Source organism: Balaenoptera borealis (assembly GCF_965194805.1).
Source record: "Balaenoptera borealis genome assembly, chromosome: 19".
Classification (NCBI taxonomy): Eukaryota; Metazoa; Chordata; class Mammalia; order Artiodactyla; family Balaenopteridae; genus Balaenoptera; species Balaenoptera borealis.
Genome location: NC_138878.1, coordinates 6,326,695 through 6,340,931, shown reverse-complemented (window position 1 = coordinate 6,340,931; position 14,237 = coordinate 6,326,695). Strand labels below are relative to the sequence as shown.

The window sequence follows — 14,237 nt, the reverse complement described above, 5'->3', positions numbered from 1 at the left end:
TCCTGCCTTCTAGGAGGCTCAGCCCAGGAGCTTTGCTCCACTGTGTGGAAGCCCCCCACCTCCCTCTTGGATGGTTGATACCTTTCGCCCTTGCGATGGTGAAACTGTGCTCCTGCCCGCTTGGCCCTTGACTTTGCCCAGGAGCTTTATCGTGTGGTGCCTGCTTCCGAAAAGATCAAAGAACTGCTTGATCTCAGAACAGGGGCTCATCTGAGGGGCTCGGGCAGGCAGCACTTGAGGGGCTCAAGGTGATGGGTTGAAAGTAACTTCCGAAGGCGCCAGCAGAGGTAAATTTATCAGAGATGCAGAAGCCCAACCGTATTTCCAGAGGCTTCACTTCCTTTGGCCTAATTTCCCAGTTCTAGCTCTGCATAGGATGGTCCCCGGCCTTCTAATACACACGATGAATTAGCTCCCGACTGGTCACGTTTAAGACCCAGGGGCCAGATTTATGAGAAGGGTCCTCCCAGCCCCCTGGGGAGTCCACGTTCTGCTCCGTGGCTCAGGACCCTCGCACCCTGCCCCCCTCGTCTCTCCTGCCTTCTGACCTTTTAGTTTAGAACAAGGCGTGACAGGCCTGCGGGCTCGCAGAACCAGCTAGTATGGCTAGGATGACCGGTGCCTGTCCTGAGCTGTCATCTTTACTGTAGTCTGGAGCGCGGTGGGGGCCGACCAGCTGGCCCTGGACAGAGTTTGAGACCATGTGCCATGTTGGGATGACCGAAGGGACACTTAGAATTCTTCTCGTGCCTCTGGAGGGGCTCTCGTCACAGCTGGGCGGAGGGCAGAAATACAACCCCGGAAAATTACATTCCTGGTCCCAAAGAGGGCCACTCCCCTCCTTTCCCCGACAGCTGCAGGTCCTCTCCTTTGTGCCAGTGTGGCCATCTCAGAGGCTGAACGCGAGTCTCCAAGTTGGGGCCGCAAAGGGAAAGGACTAGCATTTACTGAGCACCTACTATGTGCCTGGAACATGAGGCTGGCCCATCACGCCTGTTTCACCCTTGCGGCAGCCTCGTAAAGCAGCTTGTTATCATTGCTCCCATTTTTTGTACAGGGAAGGCGAGGCCAGACCGGAGCCCAACTCCCATAGCTGGTAAGGGCCTGGGGCAGTGTTCAGGCCCAGGTCTTTGCCATTCCTGGGGGTTTCTGGACGCAGGCAGAAGGCCCCGGGTGACAGCTAAGCAGGCAAATGGCACATGCCTGCTCGGAGTCTGCACGTGCTGCTGAGAGCTTGATTTCTGCAGGGACATCGTCCCTAAGGCCTGGCTCTCTGCAGCCAGGTGTGTCCCGGGGCAGGCAGGACATACATCAGGACCTGCCAGGGGCCACGTGGGAGGTGAATGCCAGAGCAGTCGAGAGGGAGGGAGGAATAGAGGCATGGTGCATTGGTGGTCCTGCAGGAAGAGGCCACTTCTCTGCCAGAGACAGTGGTTACTTAGAGACTTCCCTCTTCTGTTCTTCATGCGTGTTTTCCTTGTGAGTCCTCAGTAAGTGATTGCTTTGCTTTTTCTTAGCTCAGGGTGGGGCAGGAAGTACTTGGAGACGTAGCGCCTACTGGACAGGTTGGGGAAACGCCTCTTTGAAAAGGTGGCCGAGATCAGTGTCAAGGAAGAGGTGGTCTTTAGTGGATTCCACAGAGCTCTGCTTTCCTCCTTGCCCTGGTCCACATTTTCTTCAACCATTTTCTGGAATCTCTGGGAACACCTAAAAGGCAGTGCTTGTGAAATGTGTGAATATTATGCAGCTACAAGGGATGACTAAGATGGTGGGCATAGAAAGCCAAATTTCGGGAGACAGTGACAGCCAGAAGGATGATTTAAGAGTGACAAGCTTGAAATGTACAAATTCAGACGTCAAGGATTGCATGTGGAGTTCAGACAGTTGATTGAGCAAGTACGGAACTGGGGATCCCTGGGCTTCTAGCAGTTCTCATAAAGACCTGGATATCTGCACTCAATTTTGGGGGTGTTTGGTTTGTTTATGGTTGTTAAATCTAATCAGTTGAATTTTTAAAAAGAAAAGAAAGCAAGCATCCAGGAAACTGAGATCAGGATATCAAGGAATCAGCAAGTGCTCAGCAGTGAGTGGCCCTTTTGCCAGGTGATGGATGGTGACCTTTGTTCTCACTGTTTCGATATTTGCTTGTGTCTTAGGCATGTGTAAGATGCTGGCAGTTTTTCCCTTTGGATACCCCCCGCCCCATAATTTAGGTATGCTGCCACCAGGTGGCAGTGATATTTCAGTATCAGCAACCTGATTTCATTTCCGTGGCTCTTTGCCACTCGGTTTTGATGAGGTTGGAGGGAGGTGTGCTCTCCTTCCTTGTAAAATGGCAAAGAAACATAAGGTGTTTTTGAGGTACTGCCTGCTGGTGAAATGAGTGGAGACCCAGATTCGAATCCTGGCTCTATAGGTGACTCATCTTGTGGTCTGCATAGATTCTAGCAAGTGTTCATTGATCCGTATGTGGTTACTGAGTACCTACAATATACAAGGCACGGCCAGGGGCTTTCCTGTTCATTGTCATTCAGCAAATGACAAGGCTCAGAGAGGTCTAGTTACTTGCCCATAGTCACACAGTGGATTTTAGTACAGATTCGTGGAGCTGCCCTTTCTCCTGCTTGATCCAGCTGTTCCTGATCCTGAGCTTGGCCTCTTCAGCCCACTCGGGATGTGTCCTGCTTCTCCTGCCTGATACAGCCACTCTCTCCTCTGTATTTACCGCCAACCATCTGGGTTTTTTTCTTTTTCTTTCCTTTTCTTTTCTCTATCTTTAACTAAAAGGGGGAAGAAAAAAAATCAATAGAACATCAAAATTAAGGACTTTAGAAATCCCACAACCTCAGCTTGAGTTTTTAAATTTTCTAAATGTTGCGTTTATCACTTTTTCTCCTGTACCAACGTATACGTCCCTGTTGTAGCTGCAGCGCACATAGAGAATACTTTTTCTATTTGTAAAGAATGTTAGCTCTTAAATGCTGCGTTCCTGTTGCTTTATCGAGTTTTTACCCGCTTATACTGACACCTCCAGGGCATTCTCCACAGGTGTGATATTGCCTCCAAGGGGGTCGAAATTGGTATTTTGGGGCTTAAAAAACCTTAAGTTATTCCAGTGGTGTGTGGCCTTCCTAGTTCAACCTACTCAACAAAATCTTATTGTCTAGAATTTAGTTTCACAGGGATCAGGGCAAATTGGTGGGGGGCCGGGGGCGGATATCTTAAAAGGCTCCTTAGGGGAATGATAATGGAAAAAAACCTTGCGAAGCACCGCTCTAGAATCTACCTCAAGCTGTGATGTGGAACAAGGCGGAGTCTGAGTAACACACCTGTGTGATGCCCGTCTCCATCCTGGGGGTCCCGTTGCTCTCGTGGCCTCAGCTCAGCTCCGTGCGTCCGCAGGCCGTCACAGCGCGTCGGGAGCGTTCCCCCCGCGCTGGGCTCTGTATTTTGAGCGTCATCTCAGCTCACTGAATGGTCTGTTGTTGACGTTTGCATGTGAGGGAATCGGAGTCACTTGCCCAAGGTCCCAAGGCCCCCAGAGGGGACAGGGGTTTGACCCACAACATCCTGGCCCCCGGACCCCCTTTCCCTACCTCTCCCTCTGTCCGGGCATCTCTGCCCTTCCTCCCGGACTCCCGCCCTTGGGCAGCACCGGTCAGAGAGGTGCAGGGAAGGCCTGGGGCCCGGAGGAGGACGACAGGAAGGGGGTGGGACCGCAGCGCCAGCCCCTCCCAGGACGCGCTGGGGCAGAGCACGCTGTCCTCAGGGCTCTCTGGGGAGGCCAGGCCTGTTTGGTTTGGGTGGCTTGGCCCCTGAGGCCAATTCCTGGGGGGAGGGAGGCATAAACAGTTGTACTGAGTTAATGAGGCCTCATTTCTGACTCAGATGCACCTTGGAAGCCACGTCCTGTGGAGACAGGCCTGCCCGTGTGTGTCAGGCTGTGAAGGGACAGGCCTGTGTGGGTGTACGAGGCCAGAAGGGGACAGGCCTGGTTTGTGTGGCAGAGCCAGAGTGCACTGCAGGATGTGAGGGTCCAGTGTGTGTTTATAACGCTGTGAGGACGCTGGCCTGTTTCTAGGTTCAAGCCGAGAGGCCCAGGTGCTCACAGCTGTGAGGGACAGGCCCGTCTGGGCGCACAAGGGCCTGGACCACAGGCCCTGAGTACCTGGCTGGGAAGAGACACGTGCATAAGGTGCCCCCGAAGAAACCCCGAAAAAGCCAGGTACCAAAAAGCGCCCGCTTTGTGTAGCCGGCGCTTCTGGTGCCTCCAGCTCGGAAAAAGGCCTTCTCCCTTCCTGAGAGGGGTTCCTCGGCCCTTGCACAGAAGTCTGGAAAACCAAGATGATTTTCTCCCTGGGGGAAGCTGGGTCACCATCGACAGCCCCGGGGGCCGACCGAGCGCCGGGGCGGGGAGCAGACTGTGTGAGACCAGAAGCTGCCTGTTTTCCTTGGGAAAATCCCGGCCCAGGTTCGCATCCTCTCTGGCCTGCTGCCCCGGCCACGCTGCCGCCCTCTCCCCGAGTCCCCAGGCAGGGTTTCCCAAGCCCCTGGGGCATCCACAGCGACGTGGTCACCCCATCCTCTGTAGAGAGTAGGAGGGTGGAGAAGAACGTGGGGTCTGTGTGTGTGTGTGAGCGCGAGGGGCTGACTGTGTTATGGGTGCATTGGGTGTGGGGTGTGTTTATTTGGGCCTCAGTTTTCTCCTCTGTGAAATGGGGAAATCGCTAACTAGCACCTCGCCCACTGGGTCAGTGTGAAGAAGGGCTGCCCTCCCAGGGCTGTGGGAGCTTCATCCCATGCGCCCTTATCAGAGCAGCCAGCGGGTGGGAGTGGGCACCCAGCCCCTGCAGTGCCCCCGTGGCGTGTCTGTAAGATCCGAGGGGGTGGACAGTCTGTCCTCGGAGGGCCCTGCCTGGCGCAGGCTGTGGGGCGCTCCTACCGCCAGGCCTGCAGTAGCGGTTCCGCAAGGTCTTTGCTACCCCGTCTCATGGATGAGGGGACGGCCATTGCCAAGGGCGGCTGCTCCCAATGGTGTCACAATCTAGCTTCCACATCGGGCCCTGGGCTGAGCCCCAACCAGGGTCCCTGGTGCATAGGTGAGGAACTGGAGGTGCAGGGCGTGGGGCTGGGAGCCTGGCTTCTCTCTCCCATCGGGTCGCCCTCTTGGGAAGGCTGGACCATCACCCCCAGTCCCATGCAGGGAGAGAGGCCCTGCTGGTGCTGAGATTCCTGGGGGAAGCTGGGTCAGAGGGGACAGAAGACGCTTGAGCTGATGCCCCTCCCCTGAGGGGAAGCTGGGCAGGGGAAGGGTGGGAGCCTCCAGTGGATGCTGTCACCCTCAACTCTGACCTTCCTCCTGGACCCTCCTCCCTCTCCCTCTTGGGCACAGTAGTCCGAGACCTTAACTCCTGGGGGAAGAGCCACTTCTAGTCCCACAGCCATGGCCCCTGGACTCCCCCCTCTGCCGACTGCAGATCCCCCTGAGCACGCATCCCCTAGCACACATGCTCGAGGCTAAATCCAGCCCTGCCTCAGCACACAGCAGCAGGTGGCCTCACCCCCCTCCACGGGATGCTCCTCCTGTGCTGAGCGGATGCCAGCACCTTGCTCACCACCCCGCTGAATCCCCGCAACCCTGCGGAGGGGACGCGTCCTCCTGCTTCCCCATTTCACAGATGTGGAGACAGAGGCCGAGAGGTGAACTGCTTGCTCATGGGCCCTATTAAGTGACAGAGCTGGGGTCTGAACACAAGTTTGATTCCAGAACCTGGGATCGTAACCACTGGGAACGTGGCTCCCACTGCACACGTGTGTGTGCACACACATATGCAGACACGCATGCGCACCAGACAGTTCCTCCCTCACACCTGGGGGCTTGTGCTCCTGACTGTCCCCATCGCCTCTCTGTCCTCGTGCCTTGCGTGTCGGGGCTGTGGTATTTTTGTCTCGTGAAGCATTTCATGAGAGCTTTACATTTTTCTCTGAGTCTCACAGACGTCCCCATGAGGATTATGTGAATTAACCTCTGACTTGGCAATCCCCTGCTTCTTGTGGGAAGGGCCGAGCACCCTGCCCGCCCTGCATGGCACACGGCACATGGCAGACCACCTGGGCCTGGGCCCCAGAAGGTCAAGGTCAGGACCAGCCACTTACACATCTGCCCGAACACACCGTGTCACCCGTGTCCCCAGATTCGAGCATCGAGGCTGTGTTACCTGACCTAGCCTTGCTCCTGGCCCCCCCTTGGTTCTGGGTCACACGCTCCCATGTGGCTCCTGCTGGGCTCACGGTGTCTAGAGGGAAGACAGTGACCCCTGTTTCACCTCCTGCCATTTCCACACAGCCCATCCCTCCTGCCCCACTCCCCTCTTTCTCTGCCCTTTTTACCACGATCATGAAAACACCTTTACAACCACATTCGAGGGCAGAGACCGCTCTGCTCCTGCCGGTAACCACCTGAGGGCGGATTTTACTCCTGCAAATGCCCTTCCAGCTTTCGTCCACCTTTGCACGGACCTTTTGGCAGCTGTGGCCAGGTGCTCAGACGGTCCTGCCAGCATAACGCTGCAGCTTAAACGTTTCAGCATATGTCCATCACATCTGTAGAGAGGCTGTGGCATAATTGACCAAAGGACCTGCTTTTGGGCATTTACACTGTTCCCGTTTTTCTCAGTTATAGATAATGTAGTCATGACTGTCACCTATAGCCAAGCTTTTGCTTCTTTTGAACTACTTTTTAGGGCAGGTTTCCAGAACACTGGTTACCAGGCAGAGAGTAGGGGTATTTTTGTGTGTGTGACTCTTTTTGCATACTGCCAATTTGCTCCCGAAAGAAAAATTTCTGTAATGCCTAAGGGGAGAGCTCTGGGCCACGCTGCCTGGGTTCAAATCCTGGCTCTACCGCCCACGGGCTCTGTGACCCTGGACTAGCTGCTTTCCTCTGTGGGCCTCTTTTTCCTCCTGAATAAAGTGGGGGTCATGATAAGACCAAGCTTATTAGGTTCCTGTGAGAGTTAAATGGGTTAGTAGCAGTAAAGAACTTAGAACGGCACCTGCCATGTGAATAAGTATTGGATCAATGTTAATTGTTCTTCTTTAGCGATCAAGGCCTCTTTCCCTTTGTGTAGAAAGGTTCCAAAGGACAGGGCTCTGGAAGAAAGGGGGCACATGCATAGCACGCGTGCTACCAACCCCCAGTGAGCCCCATGACAGGCATCACTAATCAATCACTGCACTCTTTTCCCCCTGAGGCAGAACTCTTCTCCACATAGTACCTGCTGGTCAACCTGAGTTGACAGAGGGAGCGAAAGCTTCCCACCACACCCACTTTAGTGACCTCCTGGACCTGTGGAATTTGAGTATCACTGGGAATCCACGTCCAGCCCTGTCAGTTCTGGCCTGTGTCTCCTTGGGGCTTTTTCACGGGAGCCTTTGCTGAGCTTCCTATTCTCCGCTGCCTGGGAAGGTCATGAGTGTCAGCCGTCCTGCCTCTGAGCAGGAAGGTAAATCAGGGAAGCAGGGCAAGGAGGGCAGGAGTTGCCCTCGGTCCTTTTACAGGCCCGGCCACAGGTCTGCTTCCTCCAGGTCGAAAAGGCAGGAATTCCATCCAGATTAATTTCTGGCACTTGGTCAAAGAGGGCTTTGTGACTTCCTAAGAGGGATCAGAGGGATTCCACAGAGAACCGTGAAAGGAGGGGCCCTCCCCACGAGGCAGGGGCCCATCGCAGTCCAAGACTCCTGGGGGGCCCTCAGCGGGAGGTGCAGCTGGCGGCAGAGCCAAGCCCCGGAGAGCAGAGGCCCTCACAGAGGTGAGTCCAGCCAGGCCACTTCTCCTGCACCTGTGGTCAGCGGAACTCGAGGGAGGCCACGGGGCCCAGGCTGCCAGGCCCCCGGCGAGGGCCACAGTCCAGTCTCCAGCGACTCCCAGCCACAGCTCACGGCCCTCGGTGGGTCATCGGGGACCCTGGAACTAATAACAAGGGGAGCTTCAGGGATTGAAACTAACAAGCGGCAGAGGGCAGGACGGCCTGGGGAGGAGAGCTCACGCTCCCGTGGGCTTTCTTTACAGCAAACGGAGAGAACAGTTACTAGGTACCTACTAGCTTCAGGAGCTGTGCTGGGGGCTCTGATGTGTGCTCTCTTGCAGTCTTCTCAAAGTCAGGCCCATCTTGAAGGAGGAGCCGAGAGGGCAAAGGGGCTTGTCCATAGCTAGAACCAGGCAGAGCTGGGATTTGAACCCGGGGTGGTGGGTCTCCGAGCCCAACCCCCTTATTCTGGTGGGAGGAGGCGCCACCTCAGGCCTGGAGAGGGTGCGGGCGTGGGCGGCATAGCCCCATGTCTGAGCCCACAGAGGCTGGGAAGCCCGAGATGGGCGTTAAGCCCTTGCAGTAGTCTCCACTTTCCCCAACCAGAGCTCTCTTTGGAATAGACATGGGGCACTTTGGTCTGTTTTGCTGTTGTTGTTTTGATAAATTTATTTATTTATTTTTGGCTGCGTTGGGTCTTCTTTGCTGCACATGGGCTTTCTCTAGTTGCGGTGAGCGGGGGCTACTCTTAGTTGCGGTGCGCGGGCTTCTCATTGCCGTGGCTCCTCTTGTTGTGGAGCAGGGGCTCTAGGTGCACGGGCTTTGGTAATTGTGGCACGTGGGCTCGGTAGTTGTGGCTCGCGGGCTCAGTAGTTGTGGCTCGCGGGCTCTAGAGCGCAGGCTCAGTAGTTGTGGCGCACGGGCTTAGCTGCTCCGCGGCATGTGGGATCTTCCCGGACCAGGGCTCGAACCCGTGTCCCCTGCATTGGCAGGCGGATTCTTAACCACTGTGCCACCAGGGAAGTCCTTTGGTCTGTTTTTTAAATAAACTTTTCATTAAGGGATAACATACATATAGAAAAGTGCATAGATCAAAAGAGTGCTGCTGGATGAATTCTCACAAATTCTCACAGAATCAACCTGTGTAACCACGCAGATCAAGACACAGAGCATGACCACCTCCCTGGCCGCACCCCCCCAAGGCCCTCCAATCCCTGCCAACCGCCCCCGCAGCACAGGAAACCACTCTCCTGCCTTCTAGCAGCACGGATTAGTCTCGCACAAACCTGAACTTCATGTAAATGGAATCGTACAGGCTGAACTCTTCTGTGCCTGGCTCCTTTGGCTCAAAATTATGTTTATAAGATTTATCTATGCAATATATAATACCCTGTGTCGCGGTAATTTATTCATTTGCTTTGCTCCATAGCATTCTGCTAAATGAATATAGACTATTAATTTGTTCATTCTGTTAATGGACAGATACTTCCAGGTTGGGGCTATTATGAATAGAACCATTATAAACATGTCTCTTGGTGAACATATGTTTACAGCCTTTTGAGCACAGGCCGTAGGGCAAGCAGAGGGTCCCCTTTGGTGGATGCCGCCCAGCAGTTTTCCAAAGTGGTCCAAACCAATTTATACACCTCCCAGTGGTATACAAGAGTACTAAGGTGGGACATTTAAAATTGCATTTATTAAGATTTTCTTTTAATAGTGAAAAGGACAAAGAAAACTAAAAAAATTTCCCACTGTCCATAAATCTCTGTTAACACTTTTTAAGTTTAAAAAAAAATGGAGCTATAATTGAGACATAACAAAATGCACACATTTATCTGTTGGGTCTGGTGAGTTTTGACTGTTGTAGTCACCTGAATCACCACCACCCAGGTTCCTGTCACCCAGGACAATTCCCTCCTGACCTCTTTTCCAGCCAATCCCTCACTCCCCAGATATCCGCTGTTAGCATCTAAGACCAATGAGTTTATGCCTGTACTCGGTAATTCTAAAATCTATAGAAAGGTGTAAAATGCATAGTCCCTCCTCCCTCAACTCCATATTCCCAAAGGCAGTCCTGTTCGTCTCATGGGGCCCTTCAGAAGGTTTTATGAAAATTCCTTTTAAAACACCACACGGGTTTTATTATCCACACTGGGTGTTCCTTGGTCCTTTACCCTTTAATTACGTATCGTGGTTGAGCTCATACATGAGCTCATACAGCACATTCAGATCTACTTCATTTCTTTTTATGGTTTTGTAGTATTTCATTCAGACAAGGGTCAAGCCAGGTGGGACTTTAGATCTTTCAGTTTTTACTGTTGAGAAGCTGAGTTTCTGTGAGAAAGAACAGGCATTGCTGAGTGCCCGCCATCCACCAGCCAGAGGCGGTGAGAGGCACCTTGTACCTAACTAATCCTCACCCCTTTGGATCCCTCTAACCATCCCACTCAAAAGGTCAAGAACATGGAGCCCAGGGTCCCCAGGTGGAATGACCTGTCCGGGCCTCAGGGCAGGAAGCAGGGGAGCTGGGTTTGCACCACGTCCCTGGGACCCCAGGCCTTTCCCTGCCCCCTGCTGCCCCAGCACCGGGCTTGGAGACATCAGACACCCCAGTGCCCCCTGGGGTGCATGACGGCCTTCCCTGGGCCTCAGGAGTGACGCGTGACAGCCGACTCTCCAAACAGTCAGGAAAGAAGGGCATTTGTGGGTTGTTTTTCTTTCCCAGACGAGGAGGGGGACCAGGGCTTCAGCGTGTCATCCCACGCACCCTTTGACGGGGCTGATGAGTCACCGCACCACACAAGGAAGTTTTCCACGTAAACGTTTTGCGGGTGAACTTGTTTTCTGCCCTTTAAGGCAAAATTTTTTTTTCTTCCTTTCTCTTTCTTCAAATAAGTCTTTAAAACATAAATGGGAGGCAGTGTCTTGACCAGGAAGACCTTCTGTTCTACAGGAGTCTGCAGGTCCCTTCCGCAGCTGGGTGGTGGGCAGCAGGCCCCCCGAGCCGAGGATGCTGGGCAGCTCTCGGGGGGCCACGTGGGGGGCGGGGCCGGCCTCGGAGGGGAGGGTGGCCTGCCGTTCTGGGTTTGCCTCCAAGGCTCCTGCCCGCCTGTTGGCTCAGAGACGAGGCCAGACAGAGCCTCCGAAAAGAGCAGTGCCTGTCCCCACAGAGGGATTAGGTCCTCACCTCTCCCGGCAATCAGAAAATACCCAGCAGGCAGCCAACTCTCTGGATGGAAAGGGGTTTGGGAGAGAGGCTAACTGATCGGGAGACAAGGGCAGAAGTCCCATGGCCTTTGTCCCTCTGAGACCCCAAGGATGGTTTTGCAGAAGGCTCTGAAATGGACAGAGAGCGTGCCCCTGTCCAGGGTGCTAAAGCCACCCGAATGGAGCCTGCTGACCTTGGCGGCAGGAGGCCACGGTGGTTTGTGTCCGGTGGGAGCTGGAGAAACAGTGGGGACCAAGCAGATGCGTGGGTAAGACCCTTTGGCAGAGTGGGCCGAATCTGCCCTCTGGGCTGGAACAGACGTCCGAGAGCGCGTGGACCCTGAAAAGCGCCCCCAGGAGATCAAGGGCCAGCTCAACAATGGCCGAAGGTGGCGGACTGGAGCAGACCGTTGGCATCTGTTGACTCTCGAAGGCTTTGTCAGCATCTGCGTTGAACTTTCCATCAGGGATGGTCTTTATTTCCTCAGAGGCCTCTGTCACGATGGACCCGGGGGGTTCTGAACTGTAGCTCAGTGGTTCTCAAAGCCTGGAAACTTACTAGGAATGCAGATCTTCTGTCTTATAAACTGGAAAGTGCGGGAGGAGAGTGTAGCAAGGTGTGTTTTCCATGCCCTCCAAGTGATTCTGATACACAGCACAGTCGGAGAGCCACTGCAGTAGCTTGAAGAAAGGGGAAAGTTGAGACTTCCCTGGTGGTCCAGTGGTAAAGAATCCACCTTCCAATGAGGGGGGACGTGGGTTCGATCCCTGGTCGGGAAACTAAGATCCCACGTGCCGCGGAGCAACTAAGCCCGCGCGCCTCAACTAGAGAGCCCGCGTGCCACAAACTACAGAGCCTACGTGCCCTGGAGCCCGTGCACCACAACTAGAGAGAGAAAACCCGCACGCCACAACTAGAGAGAAGCTCGTGCGCCACAATGAAGAGCCCGCGCGCTGCAGCGAAAGACCCCGCATGCCGCAACTAAGACCCAACGCGGCCAAAAAGAAATAAACAAACAAATAAATAAAATTTTTAAAAAAAGAAGAAGAAAGGGGAAAGAGCAGCAGACGTTTGTTGAGTGCTGACTGTTTTCCAGCCACTTCATCTGCTGCCCTATTTTAGTCTATACAGAGTCCCTGGGAGGTAGGATTGCATACCCATTTTGCAGACCAGAAAACTGACTCTCAGAGTAAATAACATTCCCCTGTATCTGAGCCAGAATTCAGACCCGGGCCTGAGCCTCCTCTGTGTCCCTTAGGCCCTGTTGCTGGGTCCCTCTCGGCTTGCGATCAAGCAGGAAGGGCTCTTGGATTGCTCTGCCAGCCTCTCCTCCACTTGTGCGGGCAACTCAGACTTGACTGCCGTGAATGGCCCCCGGGTCCCACCCCTGGACTCTGTCTTGACCATGCCCTGGGCCTGTCTGAGGGGCCTTCCTCAGCAAGGAAGGAACAGCCCCTGGTGCATCCTGCCTCCCCACAAGACCCCCGCTCGGGAAGGCAGGGGTACGCCCCACGCTGATTCAAGCACACCCTCATTGCCTGCCTGGGCACGCCCATTGACGATCCGCTGCGGATGAATTAATTAGGAAACTGGATCCTTTTCCAGGGTGCTCATAAATTAAGGCCGCTTGTGGCAGGAGCCATGGCTCCAGCCCAGAGGCGGCAGCCCGACAAGGACTAGAGGCTTCCCACACAAAGAGGTGAACGGATCGGATGCCTTTGAAGTGCTTCGAGCACTAGATAAAGTTGTTAGTCAAATAAACAGCGGAGGCCCCTGTTGAGATGCTACGGTCCGAAGCCGAAGCCGAGCGGGAGAACTCCTTATTTGGGGTAGAGGTTTCCCTTTATCGGACCCAAGGGCAACAGCCCGGTGCTGTCCTCTGCCCTTCAGCGCAGCCAAACTCGCTCGGGCTGGCCTCTCCCACACGGCAGAGGAAAAGCAGCCTCTGGTACCGTATTTGCATTTTTTAATTTATTTGGTGAGTTGCTAGCAATCGGGGCTGTTTCCTCAGAAAACAGCCTTTCCTGTTATTGATTAACAAGTGGCCCCCACTGTGGTCTTCAGGACGTGGTTCAGTTCTGCACGGGATTCCCAGCACCACTAACGTCATTGGCAAAATCATTACAGGAAAATAATCGGATCTTCTTAAACATTCTGTTAAAGGTGGGGTCTCACCCACACCTTGGGTCAAGTTTACAATTAAGGAGAATCAGGACACGTCTCTGAGTATGTGAGAGCCTGGGGTGGGTGGGTGGCTTTGATCTTGGGAACCGTGGAGGTACGTGTTGGACCAAGGGGGCCGCCTCAGGGCAGGCAGTGGCCCCTGGAGAAGAGCTCTTTGACGCAGAGTGCCTGGTAAGGGACCCGGCTGTCTGGTCAGGGATGCGCCGGTCACTGATGTATAGCAGTCACAGCGCCTGATGGCTGCTGCCAGAAAGACCTCCCAGAGGATTTGCACAGAAGGCTGAGGTCAGGCAAGAGGACGCCTGTTGGCTTGATTTTTCATTTTCTAAGTGTATATGCTACCTTTGCCCAGTGATATTTGAGGTGGCTTATAAAAACACACAGCATGGGAAAATCTATACTGATTGACATGGGGCCACTTCCAGGTGTTAAGAGAGAAAAAGCGGGGGCTTCCCTGGTGGCGCAGTGGTTGAGAATCTGCCTGCCAATGCAGGGGACACGGGTTCGAGCCCTGGTCTGGGAAGATCCCACATGCCGCGGAGCAACTGGGCCCGTGAGCCACAACTACTGAGCCTGCGCGTCTGGAGCCTGTGCTCCGCAACAAGAGAGGCCACGATGGTGAGAGGCCCGCGCACCGCGATGAAGAGTGGCCCCCGCTTGCCACAACTGGAGAAAGCCCTCGCACAGAAACGAAGACCCAACACAGCCAAAAAAAAAAAAAAAGAGAGAGAAAAAGCAAGATGCAGAGATCCACGTATAATGTGATGCCCTTTTCGTAAAACAAAACAACAAAAGCTGAGGACCAAAGAAAATCTCTCTATATATTTGCATTTGATTAACGTATGGCCGTGGAGGAATATCTGAATTGATATGTACGGGGGTTGACAGACTATCGGGCTCACTGCCTGTTTTTGTAAATAAGAGGTTTGGGGGCACCCATCCCCACCCATTTGTGCTACAACAGCAGAGTGTGGCCAGAAAAGCCTGTAATATTTATTACCTGACCCTTTTACAGAAAATGTTTGCCAACCATATAG

At 54.0% G+C, this 14,237-nt stretch overlaps 1 protein-coding gene across 1 annotated transcript in view; it reads left to right on the top strand.

Moving 5' to 3' along the window:
* The window catches only part of CMIP (c-Maf inducing protein), a 237,991-nt gene that overhangs the window by 159,293 nt on the left and 64,461 nt on the right, over positions 1-14,237 (top strand). The gene's annotated exons all lie outside the window — the stretch shown is intronic.